Source organism: Vigna unguiculata, chromosome 9 (assembly GCF_004118075.2).
Source record: "Vigna unguiculata cultivar IT97K-499-35 chromosome 9, ASM411807v1, whole genome shotgun sequence".
Taxonomy (NCBI): Eukaryota; Viridiplantae; Streptophyta; class Magnoliopsida; order Fabales; family Fabaceae; genus Vigna; species Vigna unguiculata.
The window spans coordinates 14,649-27,297 of NC_040287.1; the positions used below are offsets into that span (position 1 = coordinate 14,649).

Below are 12,649 nucleotides of genomic sequence, written 5' to 3' on the forward strand. Positions count from 1 at the left end.
AAGATTTAATAAATACAGATTTATCAGATAAAATTATATATATATATATATATATATATATATATATATATATATATATATATAAACGACACATTTATTTTAATTATAAATAAACATGCATTTAAAGAAAATTATTGAATATTTTACAAATGTCATAGTTTTTAGATTAAAAATATTATCATTTATAAGATGATAAAATAAAAATACTACATATTCTATTATATATTAGTGAAAAAGAGCCTTCATATAAACTTAAAAATAATAATTATTATATAATAAATAATAGTCTATTATACTGTTCGAAGAGGTTATTTATTTAAAAGTGTAAATAGACTGGAAATAAATTGATAAGAGAATGATATTAATAACAATAATAATTATTATTACTAGCGAAAATACAGGCGCGACAGCTTGTATGTTCGCATTTTTTAATTTTTATAAGAATTTGAGTTAATATCAATAATATTTACTTTAGAAATATATATATATATATATATATATATATATATATATATATATATATAATAAATTTTAAAATAGTTATTAAATAGAATAATTGTTAAAAAAAGAATTTTTTTGAATAATGGTAAAAATAAAAGATATTTAAAAAATGGTTAAAGATAAACTAATTATAAAATAATTAATTTTTAAAATAATAATTAAGGATAAAATTGAAAAATCAAAAATGGATACAAAAGAGGGAATCCTCTTTATATATTGAATGGACACAAAAGTGGACACAAAAGTCCGTCAAAATAATATTCCCTTAAAATAATGTAACATTTAGATTTTTTTTTCAATGTATATAAATTATTTTCTTGGCAGACTTAAATATATACGACACAAATCATACTTTAATTTACAAAAATCGTAATTTAATAGAAAAAAAATTGATGCATATGTTTGAATTTTTTTTCCATACTTTTAAATCAACATCAATTTGAACCGTGGAAATATGTGAAATAAAAAAATATAAGTTACAAAAAAAATTAAATATTAAAGTAAAAAAAACTAAACTATTTATAGTAAAAATTAAATATTAAAGTAAAAATAATAATAAAATTAAACAGTATTGTTTTATCGTTTATTTAAAAAAAATGAACTTCTATCGGTTAACTGCTCACTAATTGAATTATGTATTTTATTTTCTCATCTTTCTTCGATGGCCTCTTACCCTAAACATCGCGCATACTCCATTTTTTAATTCAATCACCACCATTAAGACAATGATCGTGAGCTTCTCATTCCCGTCACTACTGTGTAAGGTCATGCCGCCTTGCTCTCGTCATCTCACCTTACTGCCTTCAGTGTAATTTAAACACCACATACCTTACTTAACTAATATGTTTTTGTTTGAACCTTAACTATAACTAACATTTTATCATTTTCTTATATGTCTTTTTCATTTTTCTCATTTTTGTATACTCGTTGCTTCACTACTCCCATTTTACCTTCTTTTTTTTCATCGTCTTATAATATTTTTCTTAAATATCTAGTTTTTTACCGATTTCGAAACTCTATGTTTTCCACTTTGACAAAATAGTTATTTGTGTGAAAGGTGAATATAAACCAATTTAAGCTTGTCCTTTGAATGTTTTTTTATTGAAAGTATACAATTTGTTTATATTATTGTTTATACACTTGCTATATACGATTGTGGTGTTGGTGTTCAAAAAGTTTTTGGGTGTGACATTTTTTACGCACATTACAAAAGCGACTCTCCTTTTGCTCTACATTAATTAATTATGAAAGTGTAAAATTTTCCCTTAAACTTATGAATTTTGTGATGTGTAATCAAAACTTTTTTTATTAATAGAACCTTTAGTTATGAGGGCTATTGTGGGTCTAGGTATCAATCTTATATTTCATAGATAGAATTTTTGAGAATCAACACAATATCTACTAGTATGCATAGCAAAACTCTCAAGGGTTATGTAATTATGAATTGTAGTATTTAAATTTTTTAACTAATTATGATTTTATTTTTAAAATTATCTTAGGAATAGAAATAACAAAATGGCAGTTAGAGATGATTTGGATAGATTATTTTAAATCATATATGAGATGTAATTCTAAAAGAGAGATATGGACAGAGAGAAATAGTCATAATATTTAATTGAAAATAAAGGGATAGTAAGTAATTTTTTTGTAATTTTACTCATGAATTTTATTTTACGACGTAATAATACATGAAAGATTGAAATTTTCTTAGGGTATGATATTTTCACAAATAAAATTTTAACAATTTTGACAAACTATTTTATTTTTAAAAAGATAAAAAAGTACTATTTTATTATTTTATTTTGATTAAAAAATAAATAAAAAATTAATTAATTTAATTTTACATATAAAAACTTTGTCAAGTTTGTAAAAAAAATTGTCAAAAATTTATTTTTCATTTTCTTAAAAGGTGTAAAACAAAATTGAAACACAATAAAACTTTATTTCACACACATATTTATTTTGAATAATGGATATGAAAAGAAATTCTTTTTGTCTCATTGTTACAAAAATCAGATAAGTCATGGCTTTTAGAGACTTAGGAAGAATTAGTGGAATTATGAATAATACAAAGAGGAAAAAATTATGGGTGACAACACGGGTTTGTGTAGCCTTTTTTGATTATCCAACCCAATTTAATTCGTTCTATTCTTCACTTGCCAAAAATTGATTGGACCAAACTAGTTTGCCATGGAAAACAGGTTAGAATCTGCAGCTTGCCGCGCCATAGGGCAGGCTAGCGGTGTGACCCGCCATCATTGTAAAAAATTTTAATATTTTTTTTAGATTACTTTCAAATTTTTATATATATTATGTTTATTATATTTATATATATATATATATATATATATATATATATTATGTGTGTGTGTGTGTGTGTGTGTGTGTGTGTATATATATATACTAATAAATAAATATTTAGAGCATAGTTAATTATCTAAGTATTTTTTAAGTTTCTAATTTATCAATTAATATCTTTAATTGGATAAATTAAAATAATTATTAGATTGACGTGTTAAATTACTCTATTATTAAATTAATGTCATGCATCTTGCATGTTATCATGTTAATGACATGATTGCATGTTATAAATAAGCCATGCTTAATTGCAAAGGAACTACAATTTTTACTTACCAATTTTATGTGCACAGCATACACCATAATTGACAACTCTAAGCGGGTGGCACCATGAAACGACATGTAGCAGAACTCATTGCCAAAATTGAAAAACTTTGCAATGAAGGTCATCAAACTGAAAGTGTCTCGATGCATATTCCTTCAACCCATGAACGAGAGGGTCCTTTAAGTCATACAATTGGGCAACGTCGAACCAGGAGACTACTCTCCGTTGATGAGGTAGAAGCTCTTGTGCGCACGATTGAATTACTTGGAGTTGGGAGAGGTATGATGTTATCAATAATATCAATATTAGTTTACCTATATGTGGATGACTGACTTTCTAATAACATTTATACCATCAAGGAGGTGGCGCGAGGTTAAGTTACGAGCTTTCTCGGATGCAGACCTCTTAGAGATCTAAAGGTATGATAAATCTTTGTTTTGTTTCTTTCTTACTACAATTCTTATTAATACTAATTTGAAGTAATTCTAATTTGATATGACAGGATAAATGGAACACATTAGTGCAGGCGACAAGAATTCCCCCTGAGCGAAGGAGGGTTGAACCCATACCTCAGGAGCTTTTTGATAGAGTCTTAACTGCTCATACTCTTGAATAGAGTCTATATGTATAGAATCTAGAAGAGTGCCTCGTATGTAGGTATATTTGTTAAAATAAAAACAATTTATCTTATTCTAACTTTTGAATGATGATAGTGAACTATCTATCTTAAAAATTGCTTTGCATTTATAATTAACCATGCAAAATAATTTATAATTAACCATGCAAAATAATATTGAATACTAACAGTAATTATGATCACGACTAAAAATAATATTTTACTTTCTCGAGGATTAAATGAAATATTAAATTCATTATATATAGAGTTACTTGAATGTGATAAAATGTAGTTCTTATAAATTATGGAGAACTTTGGACGATTACTTGATTGGCTGTCAGCCTGTTCTATCATTGTGAATATATTGACTTAATAATACATATTCTTTTATAATTGTTCATTGATGCTAAGGGACTAACGGTTTCTGTTCTGACCTTTATCTGAATATGATGTTTTTTATGAATATTTTTTTCAGGTATTTAGATGGAGGTGTTATTATGTTTGATATAAGCATTAACGACAAAAAGGTTATATGAATTTCATGAGCTAACTTAGGGCTTTAAAAACTTTTTTTATTAATAGAACCTTTAGTTATGAGGGCTATTGTGGGTCTAGGTATCCATCTTATATTTCATGGTTAGAATTTGTGAGAATCAACACAATATCTACTGGTATGCATAGCATAACTCTCAAGGGTTATGTAATTATGAACTGTAGTATTAAAATTTTTTAATTAATTATGATTTTATTTTTAAAATTATCTTAGAAATAGAAATAAAAAAGTGGCAGTTAGAGATTATTGAGATAAATTATTTTAAATCATATATGAGATGTAATTCTAAAAGAGAGATAGGGAGAAAGAGAAATAATCATAATAATTGAAAATAAAGGGATAATAAGTAGTTTTTTTGTAATTTTACTCATGAATTTTATTTTACGATATAATAATACATGAAAGATTAAAATTTTCTTAGGGTATGATATTTCACAAATAAAATTTTAACAATTTTAACAAACTACTTTATTTTTTAAAAGATAAGAAAAGTACTATTTTATTATTTTATTTTTATTAAAAAATAAAAAAAATAATTAATTTAATTTTACATATAAAAACTTTGTCAAGTTTGTAAAAAATAATTGTCAAATATTTATTTTTCATTTTCTTAAAAGTTGTGAAACAAAATTGAAAGACAATAAAACTTTATTTCACACACATATTTATTTTGAATAATGGATATGAAAAGAAATTCTTTTTGTCTCATTGTTACAAAAATAAGATAAGTCATGGCTTTTAGAGACTTAGGAAGAACTAGTGGAATTATGAATAATACAAAGAGGAAAAAATTATGGGTGACAACACGGGTTTGTCTAGCCATTTTTTACTGTTCAACCCAATTTAATTCGTTCTATTCTTAACTTGCCAAAAATTGATTGGACCAAGCTAGTCTGCCAATGGAAAACGGGTTAGAATCTGCAGCTTGCCGCGCTATAGGACGGGCTAGCGGGATGACCCGCCATTTTTGTAAATATTTTTAATATTTTTATTTTTTTTAGATTACTTTCAAATTTCTATATATATTATGTTCATTTGAGGGAGTCGATTAAATCCACTGATCTGGGTGGACAAATAAATAATTTTTCTCATATTTCTTTGCAGTGATTTAAAAGAAAATGAAGGGATGAATTTGTGAAATAGTGTACAAAATTCATCCCTCCTGATATACAAAGATTTGCAACAATAAATAATATTTTTACAGTTTTTAACCTTATCTTTTTTGTGTTTTATTTCTATATGTAATGTTTCAAATATTAGTCATAATATACATTTTTTATTTTTTTTCAAATATTTATATATATATATATATTATTACAAATTATATATTATTATTATTTTATTATATATATATATATATATATATATATATATATATATATATATTATAGTAACCGTAACCGGTTACATAATAATATAATAATTATTAATTAATAACATATATAATATAATAATCAATAATAATAATATGTAATAATTAATTATGTATATAATAAATATTACTACTATTAATATATATATATATATATATATATATATATATATATATATATATATATAATGATAATAAATAATATAAAGTAATTAGATATAACTAGCGTAAACACAGGCGCTATTGCATCTGTGTGTACGCATTTTTTAAATATGTGTGATATTATATTAATAGGTGATAATATTGTAATGTTATTAAGTTAATATATAAATTAAAATTATATTTATTAAAAATAAAGTGAAATATATCGTAACAGATGAAAGAATAACCATTGATAAATAAAGAATAAGAGCCAATTTTACAAAAAGCTTGTAAAAGTAATGATCAATTTTTAAAAATTTAATAAATTATTATATTTAAAGGGTAAAATTGATATTTTTAAATGTGGACACACAAAGAGGAATCCCTTTATATATTGTTATAGATAAGAAACAATAAAATTTGTCTATATAACAATTATTAATAATAAAATAAATTATTAATAATAATTTTAAATAATATAATTATTATAAAATTAATAACACTAATTTAATATAATTTAAATTTTTTAACTTTTTTAAATTTATCAAATAATAGATTTTAAATTTTAATATTTTGTCTAATTTAAAAATTAGTTCATATATTTATAAGATTATTTTAGTAATTTTTAATTTTTATCTATTATAACTTTTTATTTTCTCTATCATATCACTCAAATAATTCACTAACTCTCATAAAATTTATTTTCAAATCTAATCACTTCATCCTCTAAATCCACTCAAAAAAACACACATATTTATCCACCCAAATTCACACGATCTTCGCACTCTCTCTATCAAATCCATCCACCCAAGTAAACACCCATAAAGAAACAGACCTCACGACTCACACAGAAAAATAAAAAAAGATTCACACGCCATACCAAAAAAATTACCACAAGAGTCTTATTCGGAGCTTCTGGATTCACTTTTTGGCTTTTGGGATTCTACGGGGCTAGCACGAGGTTGGGCACACTCTCCTTCTCCCATAATTCTCTCACCTTCACCTCACGGTCTTCTGGTTCTCGCACCAGCATTTGTTCTGGACTTCGTCGAACAGAGCGTCCAATTTCGCTCAGAGAGTCACCACCGTTTAAGCCCACGGCCAAACCCCTCGCCTTCGTCCACCACAGACTCGGTCACACCACGCTCACTGAAACGACTTGACATTGTGATCCGCCACGAGATTGTGCGCTTAACTCCACTTGCATCCCGTTCCTCTCTATTCTCTATATCGGTATCTTTGAGGTATTTTACTTTCCTCGTTCCTCTATTTTTCCGATTTGGATTTCACATTAAATGCTAATTGGGGTTTGTTTCGGGTCATAAACTGTTGGAACCAAATTGAATTGATGAGGCTATGGTTTCGTTTGGGATTGATGATTGAAATTCTGACGTTGAAGAAATTGTATAACCTAACCTCTGTTTGGATTTAATTTGATGTTGTTTATGGTTTAAATGCATTGAGCATCCCGTTGGTTTTTTTGTATTTGGTTTGAACATGAATTTTGATGGATGTAGTTTCCAAGTTTCTGGTATGCGGAAACCTGGGTTTCTAAATTAGGATTGGTGCATGTTGGCTTTGATAAATATAAGAGAATGGGTTGTTGTGGTAAACTTTTTATCGTTGAGTGTATGTGTACGGTCGGGTTTCAATTTGATGTTCACGATCTGGTTAATTGGTTTTTGATTGAGTAAGAATTTACTGATTGTAATTGGTTTGTTGTTAATGAAATTTTGGGCTTGAGTTTTGACGCAAACCCTTTGGTATTGGAAGTGGGAATTCCTGAATCACTTTGTCGTCGTGAATTTGAAAAGAAAAAAAACGTGTAAGAGTATTGTTGTCTTGGATTGATTGACTGATTATTGTGGGAAGCATTGAATTTATGGGTTTACTTTACGAATATTAATGCTATTTTTACTGGAGTGGAGAAAGTAGTTGCTACTATTGTTCCGTCATATATACTATTGCATAGTATTTGGTTTTCTTATTTTCCACGATGAGTTTTATGGGTTTATTTGTGGATTTTGGAATTCATGGTTGAGTGTGTTTAAAGTTGACAAAATGCTTTGGTGTAAAGTTGAAGCAGAAACAGGAAAAGTAGAATCTGAAGCATTGGGGTTTTTGAATTTATTAGAGTTTTAACCTTTTTTTTGTGAGTGAATTCTTTGACGTCTTATTTAATTTGTTTGGAACTGTTTAATACTTATTTGAAGATGAGCAGGATTTGTTTGGAACATCCTAGTTGGATTTGATTGTAAATAGAAATAGAAATAGAAATAAATAAATATATATATATATATATATATATTTATATATATATATATAGATAGATAGATAGATATCATCAATCTAGAGCGCGTGTTCCACCATTCGATTTCCAAGCAGTAAGCAAAATCTTCTATCCCAGTCAATTGACATTGGTGTCAAATTTGCCCATTGTTCCCTCCTGACCAGGTTTACCTTTTTTCTCTTGTCTTGATGATTTCAGTTCATGACAAGCCTGTGTAACTGTTTTTTCCACCCATTGTTTAGTTCATGTAATCCCTTCACAAATTTTGCCTCTGTACTTTCTTGCTCCTATTTAAACTTGAGTATTCATTTGTTATTTGTGCTTACAGTTGATTCAAGTCATTAAACTTGGTCAATTTACATTACTTGGTAGTAATTTTTTCACACAATGCTTCCATTAAAGTTATTCAATTTTCTTTTGGTGTATCTATCTGCAATGAACACCTTAAAATTGACTTTGTGCTTCAGATTGTAATTATCACTGTATTTTAGCCTAATCCACTTTCAGTTGGCAACAAACTTACACTAAAACAGTACATGCCTCACATTCCTTTGATGTGATGACCAACTAGTTTTATAAATTAGACATTCGTAGGGTCAATTTTAATTTGTCTGAAAGTATGGAGGGTCTATAATCTGGACACTAAGTAATTAAGTGATGACATCAATTATAAAAGGCACGTATGCAAGGTGTTTTCTATATGCAATGATAAACTTAAAATTAATAATTTTCATCTTTGAGTTTTTGGCTGTTCTAAAGCATCGGAAATTGTATTTTATTATGTTAAGCAAAGTTGGAAAGGAAAGAGAAACGGAAAAGGAAAAGGTTCAAAAGTGTGTGATGTAAAAATTAGAGTTAGATTTTGTAATGTGGACAAATATAATATGGTTGTACTTATATGCATGTCAATAACATAATTTGGTGTTGGGATAGCTATAACAAGACACTTGTGGCCTTGTTTTTGGAGCTTTGCTTATGAACTTTTGTTGCGAGGTTAGAGGTGATGCGATGGTGGTAAGTATTGGAGAGAGAAACAAAAGGGAAAGAGTGAATGGTCCAAAACATGTTTTGTTGAACTTAACAATAAATAATGATGGAAGCAAACTACACCTACAATGGAGTTCTGCTGAAATAGAGAATGAAAAAAAAGGGATTTCATAACTAAGATCCACGCAACCTGGGGTTGGTATAACATAGAATATATGAAGCTACAATGTAATCAGCTAGAACAAAAAATGATATTGGCTGTAGGAGTATAGAGGGTGAATTGTAGGGGAGGGGAAGTTGAATCACTTAAGGTGACATAATAAAAGCAGGGCAACAACTCCAGGTGGGTTGTTCACTGACAATGGCTTCCTTGTTTTGTCCTTTAAGAAGTCATTTTGGAACCAAAGACTATTACACCTTTCTTTCATTTTTGTGAAGACAGCTCCTAATAAGATCTCAATATTTTCTAGTTGTCCCTGTGATCCAGTCTATGTAATTAATATCACTAGCTTTAGTTAATTACTGTTAACTGATGGTGCTATCTGGCTAGCAGTACATGACACCATTATCAATTAGATACATGTTGTTTCGGCCTCACCCTGCCATAACCATTTTGTGCCATTTAATTGAAAAACATATGGAGTGAAAAAATTGAGTATAAACTGTAAAGTCATACAAGAACGTATTAACAGAATCGACCACACACTGACCACCTGGACATCTTAATCTCTTTTGTCAATAACTATTGAAAATAAAGAAAATGAAGAGGAAGAGAGAGAAAAAAAACTTATTTAAACTCAATCTAGTATGCATGATGTCTGTTGCTATATTTAAGCATGGAGGGAATATAGTTGTAAAGAACACTCTTAATTGCAAATATGTACTATCTCTAATAGAAATTTAATAGTTGTGATCAATCATTTTTGTGTTTTTCCTTGATTATTTTTTTCTGATCATAGGTTGTACTATATGAAGCCCAATAGTTATGTCTGTTACTAAAGGCTGACCTGGATAAAGAACTTAATTAAGCGCTTATTAAATATGAGCTGGTCATAATAGGCACCTGGATTTTAATTTTTTTTTTTTAATTGAAGAAATCAGTTTGAACTATTTTCATGTAAGATATAAGCTATTTTTATTAATTATCTCAAAAAGCTTATTATATAAGTTGAAAACAACTTATGGACATATGATAAGCTATTTCCATAAGTTTTTCCCTATACTTACAGAAGTGAAGATGAGCTCAAATAGACTTTAAATAGGCTCTTCCTAACTGATATTAATTTGATCATGGCTTAGGAATGTGAGTTCATGATTGTGGCTTGAATATATTTAAATGCTGAGAAATGTGATTATTTTAGTTGGGATTAGGTACCAACCGCAATCTTTCCTGTCTATAGATTAGACTCTATAGTAATTATGGTGGAAACCTTTTTGAAGCAAATCAAAATTGCTTCTTAAAAAGGTTGCCTAACATAGTTTCTATATTGGAGGTGGACTCCACAGACTATGAATTGCTTAAGCTTAAAAGTTTCTCTGCATGATGTGTGTTGAAGTGTCACCTCTATTGAATTCCTTTATGTTGACTTATTTAGTTTCTCAAAGTGGAAGACTGGGGATGGGGAAACCGAGTTGTTATATTTTGTGAGTGTGTAGTTGCTGACTTATTATATTATGTTTAAATGTGCAAATCGTCAATGTCTCACATTAACTAGCTACAAATTTTAACATTCTGGTTTGACTTTCGTTTTGACAGCTCAATTTGTGGGTAAATATAATGATGTGGATGTAATTGTCTCATTCATATTAACGTAAAGTAAGCCTTCTTTCCTAAATGTTATGTGGATGTAATTGTCTTATTGATATTAACATAAAGTAAGCCTTCTTTCCTAAATATTATTTGTCTCTGATATGTTGTGATGCTCCTTTGTCATCCTTTTTGAACCGTCTTGTCATTCTCTCTCAACCAGTTGTGTTTCTTCCTCTGTTGGTTGGTGCATTTCTTAATTGATATTTCCAATCTTGATAAATTTAACATGCAGGCAGATTCCATATATTTTATGATTGCATTATTAATCATAGGAAGCTTGTTACGACTTTTGTGATTACTAGTTCAATTCCACATTTTTAAACTTCTCTATAGAGACAAATTTATATGTTTTACATAGCAGACATTGCTTTCTCAAGACAATTTTTATCTCTATCATGTTCTAGTTTATGACAAATTAATTTGTTTGGTTAAGTGTCATCTGCTTAATCTTTTTGGTATAGGTGGGAATCAAATTCTTTCTCTCTTCCCCTTTTTATGGTTTTGTATGTCTCAATACTTAATTTCGTTCAGGTGAATAAATTTATTTAAAAATAAAAATAAAAAATAAAAAAATATTTTTAGTTAATGGTAAATGAAGAAGTTGAAATAATTTTTTTTTCGAAAATTCTCAAATTTTAATTTTTGAAAAATAAAAGAAATGAAAAAAAAGTCCAATTTGTTTTCATTTTGTACTTTTCTACCACATTTGTTTCTTCTTGATAGAGAAAATAGTCATATGATTCTAATAATTAGAAATAATATATCTTCTAATGATTAGAATTAATATTACTGATTATAATTGATATTGTGCTGATTTGATGTGATATGATTCTCGTGATGTGCTATTATTATGTTCCTTATATTGTTCATTATAATTAAAGCTAGGATTATATTGATATTGTAATGTATGGATATAAATACCTTGTTTGTAATATGAAAAGATTAGAAAAAAGAAAATATTTTTTACACTTCTCTCATTCTTTCTCATCACCATTCACATACAAACAAAAAAAGAAAAAAAAAATAGTTGTAAGAGGAAGTAAAGAGTTTGGAATGTACGTCACTCCTATTTTTTAGGAGCAACAACGGGAAAGAACAAATCTATTCAAGACTCATGATGTTACAAACAACTGAAAATTCAAAGGATATGAAGATAAGGCTTTGAGCACATTTGAAGAATAGTTTTTAGGAAAATTAATTTATGTTTCTATGTTTTTGGATTGAGTTTTCTTTTAAAGATTAGTTTATGTTTTCATGTTTATGAGAGTTTTGGACTTTCTTTTAGAAATTAATTTATGTTTTTATGTTTTTGGGTTTGAGTTTCCTTGTAGGGTTTCTAAGTTTTCTAAAACTTATGTGTCTATATATAAAGATTACAAGGTACAAAAGACTAATATAAACACTTTTGAATCATATTATATGCATTTGCACTATTTGAGAGATGATTTTCTTGATTCTTAGATTAGAATTCTGATTCTTATCAAATATTAACATTTTTGTAGCAAATCTTTACTTCACTTATTAATATGCTAGATTGTGGAGTCTCCTGCTTCTTTTTTATTCCACGTTTTTCTCTAATTTATTTTTGTTATTTTTTTGAGGATTCAAATTCAGAAGTGATTGTACTTTTTCCTAGATAAGATCGTATCAAAAAGTGTCTTAACTAGAAAGAAAATAAGTGGTATAAGACAACTCCAAAAGAAATTTTGTATAAGTATTAGGAGAAATTTAACATTCCACATGCCCACAACACCAA

The 12,649-nt window shown here is 27.5% G+C and overlaps 1 long non-coding RNA gene across 1 annotated transcript; it reads left to right on the forward strand.

Annotated features, from left to right (window-relative positions):
• Window positions 1–6,631: 6,631 nt before the first annotated feature.
• Window positions 6,632–12,311, forward strand: LOC114163759. Its single transcript, XR_003599423.1, has 2 exons — window positions 6,632–7,050; window positions 10,840–12,311. It is a non-coding gene; the product is annotated as an uncharacterized LOC114163759 (long non-coding RNA).
• The last annotated feature ends 338 nt before the right edge of the window (window positions 12,312–12,649 follow it).